The 7,242-nt window shown below is 42.2% G+C and overlaps 1 pseudogene; it reads right to left on the bottom strand.

Annotated features, from left to right (window-relative positions):
* Positions 1 to 1,014: 1,014 nt before the first annotated feature.
* Positions 1,015 to 1,804, bottom strand: LOC138510803 (uroporphyrinogen-III synthase-like; annotated as a pseudogene).
* Positions 1,805 to 7,242: the final 5,438 nt, after the last annotated feature.

Raw genomic sequence — 7,242 nt, forward strand, 5'->3', positions numbered from 1 at the left:
ATGCAATTCAGTATAATGTAATATACTTTTATTTAAGTATATATCTTTGGAGGAGCCCCCGAGTGGGCCCTTTCAACACAGCCACATCTTCGTGTATGATTCCGTCAACATTCTAGAATGATACACGAAGATGTAACCCTAGCAACATTCAACATTCTCACAATGGTTGGCGAGACACATACTCCACCTGTCAGCCGACAATGAGATGGCACAGTCTTGCAGAGCAGACCATTGCTACACCAGGCCAAGACATACCCACACAATGGCTGCTTTGGCAACGCAAATGTAGATTAGCATTTGAAAGGGAATTACAAGCGTCGTTTGAAAAAATATGTGTAATGCATCTTCTTGCTCGGATTTGATAACTTTTTAGTTTTTGTCTGTCAAGCCTATTTTTAAATGATCCCACTGAAGCATAAAACCCGCATCACGCAAACATGAACATAGTTCGATTATATTTATTATTGGTGATTCATATATGATTTAATGACGGACTCCTCCGGCTATTAGTTTGTTTGTTTTCAAATGTTGCTAAGTTTGAAGCACATCCACCTGAGGCACTATATAAAACGTAGTGTTGATAGGCCATTGGCCCATTTCTGTTTTTTATTACTTTGTCAAGAAAGGTCTTCCTGCCTCCACATTCATAATCTGTGCTGGTTTAACAGTCACCGCTTCATATGGCTCATCGTTTCCAATAATAACATATTCTGTCTCATTGGCTCCTCCCTGTCTGATTTCCTGACACGTCATTTCTACGAGCCTGTGAACAGCAAAGTGTTTACATTTCATGTAGCCTTGTGACACGCTCCATACTTTCAGCACAGGATGTGGCACATATGCTGGAAAGCAGTCTAGGGGAACTCCCAGATGCGTCACCATATAACACTAGCCAACACTAATTGAACACAGGCCAAATCTGCCATGTTAGCCAAAGATGGATGGCTTTCTTTTTTATTTTTTATTTAATGTGCTTTAGTTTCAAGAACCCATCACATTATAATGATCACACTTTTAACAGCATTCCTTAATATGATTGATATGGTCACTGGCCAATGCATGGATATGGCCTGATGAACTGAAGAATGTAATACTTGCTGGAATGCCCACCTGCGAGAAATACTTTTCCAGTTACTCTTGGATATTGGGATTCTGGCTGGTTTGATAAACAGTGAGACTTTTCAAACTAATATTCTTTTCTCATAGTATTTTTGGAAGCACTTTTCGTTTGATGGACCAGCAAGGGAACAGAAGAGACGAGGACTCATGAGATTCTTTTGAACAAATGTGCTCTGCAAGTCTTTCGACATTTCCAGATCCTTCCCCTTGAGGAACTAGGCCCAATGCAGAAACTAACAAAGCTGTAGCTTATACCACCACGTACAACCGTTTGGAATTCCATTTTTCTTTCAGTTTTATCCAAGCTTTCTTTTTATCATTCTCTGCTAAACAAAGCTTGCCGGCTTCAACTGATCTGCTGCTGGTAAAATTGAGACCACTGTTATGTTCAGGATGAGAGAGCTTTGTTTGTTTCTGATCTTATCGGTTCCGCAATCTGCTTTAGTGCAGTAAATTTCCTGTTGCTTGTGTGTTTGTTCACGTGGTGCGCTATTATGCCTCCTGGCGTGTCTGCCAGCACGGTATAATTAAAATAAATAAATAAAAAAGCACTGGGGAGATACAAATTATGGAAAGATAAGACGGGGATCAATGTTGCCTCCAACCCGTGTGATCCTAGTTCCTCAATGTACGGGTCCGATCCTATTTCATCATCCTTGGCGTCCTTCAGCAACAGTTCCTTCATTATTTACATGTGGATCCCGTAGACTTGGTATCTCAGTACGGCCTGAGCGTGCAGCTGCACAGGTCCTGGCTTCAGCAGCTGCAAAACAAGGGTTTACTGATTGGTCCGAGCTGTAGCCCGAAGCTAGGCTACGCGTATGTATATCTCTTAGCTAGCTTCTGCTTTTTGTTACCTTTATAAATTAAAGGTAATCACTGGTGCGTCAGTATCAGTTCTTTGTTTTGCACTTCCACATCTACAGAGCCCAGAAACATTTCTGCCAAAGCATTTCTGTTCAAAATAGCCCAAAACTTAGATGGCTTTCTACCCTGTTCGGTTGAAGAGCTGGAATTCTCATGAATTTTCTTTCATTTCTTGTACCTATGTATTGCCCAGTTATTAAAGATTTTTTAAATTATGCTTGTGTCACTGTACCAACATATGTCGCATATTCACTCTCATGTCCTAAATTTGCAGGCTGAGGACACTTAAGTTTATGGCTAAGGGCCACTCGACATTTTAAATGAAATTGAAATAATACACCCCTAACTGCAGATTTACATTCAAAGTATTGAGTGTGCTAACAATAATCTAAAATTGCACCAAAATGTCCGAGTAGAAAATAAAGGATGGATTTCCTGACACGAAAGTAGGGGTGGTTCAAAATCTCCACTGGCCAAGCGAAATTGGTGAATTTCTCCCAACATTTTGCTTAACTGGTTCTGCAGGAAGAAAAGGTTTCCAAGAGGCAACATCTTAAAAAGTCATGTTTCGCTCACAAATCTATGATTTTTGCAGTAATTTAGACTGCGAAAACACAGCAAAATCACAAATAATATGCACATTAGGCAGAAATCATGGGTGGCAAAGTTTATTTAAGTGGGTGAATTGCCAGCAAATTACTGCACATTTTTCATGAAACTTACTCCTGGTAGTTCACCCACCACAGAGGGGCTCTCTTTTGAAAAGGCTGTAAGGACTCATCACTCTTGAGTACATCTTTGCAGGAATGTATCCGCTCACGTTCCACTTCGACTCACTCATGCTGTCCCCTCTCTATCCCACCAATCCTGAAATCTTCCACGTTGAACTAATTTCAAGTCGCCATCACCCATGCTGTCCCCTCTCTATCCCACCAATCCTGAAATCTTCCACATTGAACTAATTTCAAGTCGCCATCACCCATTATGTTATGTGTAGTTTCACACTCCATAAGTACTGTTGTATCTTCAATTCGTGAAGCCTAGTGGGAGATGGGAAGAGGAGATGGAATGGTGAGATGGACTGAACCATGGGTGCGCCAGTCAGTGAATGTTCCATGACTGTTGATTAGAGCTGAAGGAGAGAGAAAGAGTGAGACAGAGAGAGAGAGAGAGAGAGAGAATTATTTATTTTTGACAACTGATCATTTGTGCATGTCTATTCAGATGAGCCGTTGACGCCTGCACAAAGTTTATGTTCTTTCCATACTAATGCAATTACTGTGTTTCAGGGAGTTGCTGAAGCGTCATCTTCAATAATATCATCAATGGAAGTCTATGCGGAGCCCGAGGTATGGATCTTGACAGTTCCATCTAACTAGATCAACAATGCCTGAATAATTGTCGTTAGAATGTTCTACACAATGCGTTGATTCGTGTTTTGCTATTGAGATGTACGTGGGTATTGGTCCACAAGTACATTTTGTGTTTTCAATATTATTATACATACTAATGAAAGTTCTATGTTTCAGGGAGTCGATGGAGCGTCAGTGAGTGATGGATGTGCTTATCGTGAAAATATAGTCGTTGCATCGCAAGAGGAAGTGGAGACATGCACACACGAGTCGGAGCAACAGCGTCCAGATGTTGAAGTTCGAGGCAAGAAAGTTTCAAAGAAAAGAAAGCAAAAGAAGGTTAGTGTCCCGGTCACTATATTATGTTGTTTTTCACTGTTAATAGTTCAATACTGTAAGTTGTGTTTAAACTGAACATCCCTTTTCCAATCTGTCCTCTAGTTGCGAGTGGGTGTACGAACTAGATCTACACAGACAGTGAAGCGAACGAGAGATGTTGCTTGTCAAACCTTTTGGCAGGGACTTGAGACTGGAGATGCATCGTGCCAATGGGAAGAATATGAAGTGATTGACAACGGAGCTATACCACCACCAGTCATTGATAGTGAATGTCCTCCTGGTAGTTCGGATGCAGTCGGAGATAAATTCACAGAATCCACACCCGCAAAAACTAAGACCGCGAGAAAGTTGAAGAAATTGTTTTTTTCTCCCATCGCCGGTGAAGGAACAGATGTTTCAATGGAAGAGAATGTAATGGACGACAATGAAACACCATCAATATCACTGAACATAGCGGAAGATGATATCAGAGATTCTACCTTTCATGTGAGTGACATGTCCTCAACGTTACAGGCCGAACCAGCTGGGATGCAGAGTGACAGTATAAGGAAAGAGGCCAAATTCATTGTATTCGATAGTTGTTTGATTGATATTATTATTATGCTGAAATGTGGGCATTTGGTTGGTGGGGAAGTATGTGGGGAGCCATTGATTAATGTGACTCATGCAATTCGAGGCACTAACCTTAAAATACATGCCACCTGTACACAATATCATCCGTTCTCATGGTCTGCACAACCCATGCTGGGGCAACTGCCAGCCGGCAATCTACTTTGTGCAGCGGCCGCACTTTTTAGTGGTTCAAGTTTTAAAAAGTTAGAGTATTTCTTTCAGTTTGTGGGAATCCATTTCATTGCGAAAACTCAGTTCTACAAATACCAAACCGATTATCTATTTCCAGCCATTAGCGAAGCTTGGAGAATGGAAAAAATGTCTATTGAAAGTACATTCGCGGGCAAACGGTTCAGGCTAGCCGGTGATGGACAGTGCGACAGCCCAGGATTTTCAGCCAAGTACTGCACCTACCACTTTCAGGACATGGAAAGTAAGAAAATTGCAGTTCGGTGGTCGTGCAGGTGTCACAAAGAACATCCTCAGTGGCCATGGAGAAAGTTGGATTTGTAGCATCATTGCAAGAACTACAATCGCGGGGAATGGTGATCGACCTGATAGCCACGGACAGACACGTTTCAATTGCCAAGACAATGAGAGAAGAGTACAAAAATATAAATCACCAATTCGACGTATGGCATCTTGCAAAATCAATCAATAAAAAAATGTCGGCTGCAGGTAAAAAAAAAGATATGCAAGGTATTACACAGTGGTCCAAGTCAATCAGCAACCATCTTTGGTGGAGCTCAAAAACATGTGGAGGGTCGTTGGAAATTCTACTGGAAAAATGGCGGTCAGTAATGCTACAGTGTAGCAACGTTCACCGCTGGAACACGAACCAACATTTCCACAATTGTGAACATGGCCATTTGTCCACAGAGGAGGCACGGAAGAAGAAGTGGTTGATTCCTTCATCACCCACTCACAAAGCCATTGAAAAGATTGTATTTGATAAAACTATAACAAGAGATTTGAGGGGACTCACGGAATTCTGCCACACAGGAGATTTGGAGGTGTTCCACAATATGTGCCTAAAGTACAGGCCAAAACGATTGCATTTTGGCATGGAGGGCATGATAAATCGGACTCTTCTAGCGGTCTTGGCACATAACCATAATGTTGGCCGTCAACAAAGTAGGACGACCGGAACTTTAGGGACGCTTCGCTACAATAAGGCCTTCACCAAAAGAAGTAAACAATGGGTGATCAAACCAGTGTTTGAGGATATGCAATATGAGTTTATTGAGAGACTTATTGTCGATGTCATAGATAGGCACATGCATGGAGTTGTGAACGAACCTGTGCAGGCGACAACTGCATTGCCAGCCAACATTGCCTCTGTTCCATGTCCACCTAAAGCAGAGCTCATTGAGAAATACACATCGCGGTTTAAATGATTGTAATTTGATTGTCTGTTCTCTCGAGTCTCCTCATGTCGCAGGCACATTGAATATTGTGTAAATAAAAGTGATTGCTCAGTGTACATGCATTGTGTCTCTCCACCCTTGCCCCTCCCTTCACCGTGCAGTAGTGCGAACCACCCGGGTGTCACCTGTGACTTTGCTCTCGAGTCTCCTCATGTCGCAGGCCCATTGAATATGTGTGGCTATGTATTGTGTAAATAAAAGTGATTGCTCAGTGTACATGCAATGTGTCTATTCCACCTTGTTCATTTGCGCATTAAATTAAACCAAACAGTAATATAAATCATTTTTCAAAAAATATAGAATGTCTCCGTATTTATGGTTTTCTGGGGCTGCAAAGCACGCAGACAAAATGCAAAGATGCAGTGTAAATTTCAAGTCCTGTGAGATGGCCTTACACTGAATGTAGCTAACTAGGAATGTGTGCTCGTTCAAAGTGAAGGTCAGCTGCTTTGATTTTTTGCTCGGGTGCCGGAATGGATCACGACTCAGTATAAGGTTCTATTGTTATTTGACCTCGACAGGCCGGGACCATCCCGAAAGACTTCTTTTTGGGGGTGTGGTGCAGTAACGTGAAAGATAATGAATATAATTTCAGAAACGAAAGCCATTGAATGTTCGTTCATTAGAAGAAATAACGTCGGCATAGAAGGAGTGGTATTTCGTGGCTGCCCTACACACAGACACAATGGAAAATGCAAATATAATGTAAGTAACTCTTTAGATGAGTTTATACCGCAATTTAATTACTATACAGTAGCTTTAAAGACGGGTTAAGTTGTACTTGTTCGTTCTATGTGGCATATTGTTTTGTACCGCGCACAATCTTGAGGAGAACCATCTCCTTTTACGGAAGCACCTCAAAACCTTCCTCTTTGCTTCTGCTTTCTCTCTCCCTCTCCCCTGCTACAACTGGTCCACTGTCTGCGACCTCGGTCCTGGGCCATTCCACTCTCCACCTGCACTGCCTCCCTGTCAAACCCTGCACTGGGGGACTGTCTCAGTATCCTACAGCCCCCCCTTCCCAGCACTTGTTCTTCACTTACCTTGCACTCGCCACCAGCTGGCCCTATGTATTTATTATTTTATGCTACTTACCTTGGCGGAGGAGAGGGGGTGGGTTACTGGAAATGACGTATAATTCCCAGTTGCACTGTCCTAGCTATGAAACAATTTCCCGACATAATATATAAAATGAATAATTTTAACAAAGATCTGATGGTGAGACTAATTTCATTTTTTATGTTTTTAAAACAGGTACATTCTACATTACTGTCCGTGTCACGAGTACCAGACACCGGCGGATGGCTTTTACAGCCGCCAGTTGCTTCTCCGCGTGAACAACGTTACCACCCTGACCATTTTATGGGACGATCGCCAAGTACAAGTATGCCCTTACGCGGTACTAACGGCTAGATGCAACATACAGACCGTTGTGATGGCCTAGTGCCTCGTTGTTGGAACAGCCATGCGATTATCAGTGCGACCGAAGAGCTTATTTTATCGTAAACCAACACCCTGTGTACTGC

The sequence above is a fragment of the Ambystoma mexicanum genome, chromosome 6p (assembly GCF_040938575.1).
Source record: "Ambystoma mexicanum isolate Mex_15411 chromosome 6p, UKY_AmexF1_1, whole genome shotgun sequence".
Lineage (NCBI taxonomy): Eukaryota > Metazoa > Chordata > Amphibia > Caudata > Ambystomatidae > Ambystoma > Ambystoma mexicanum.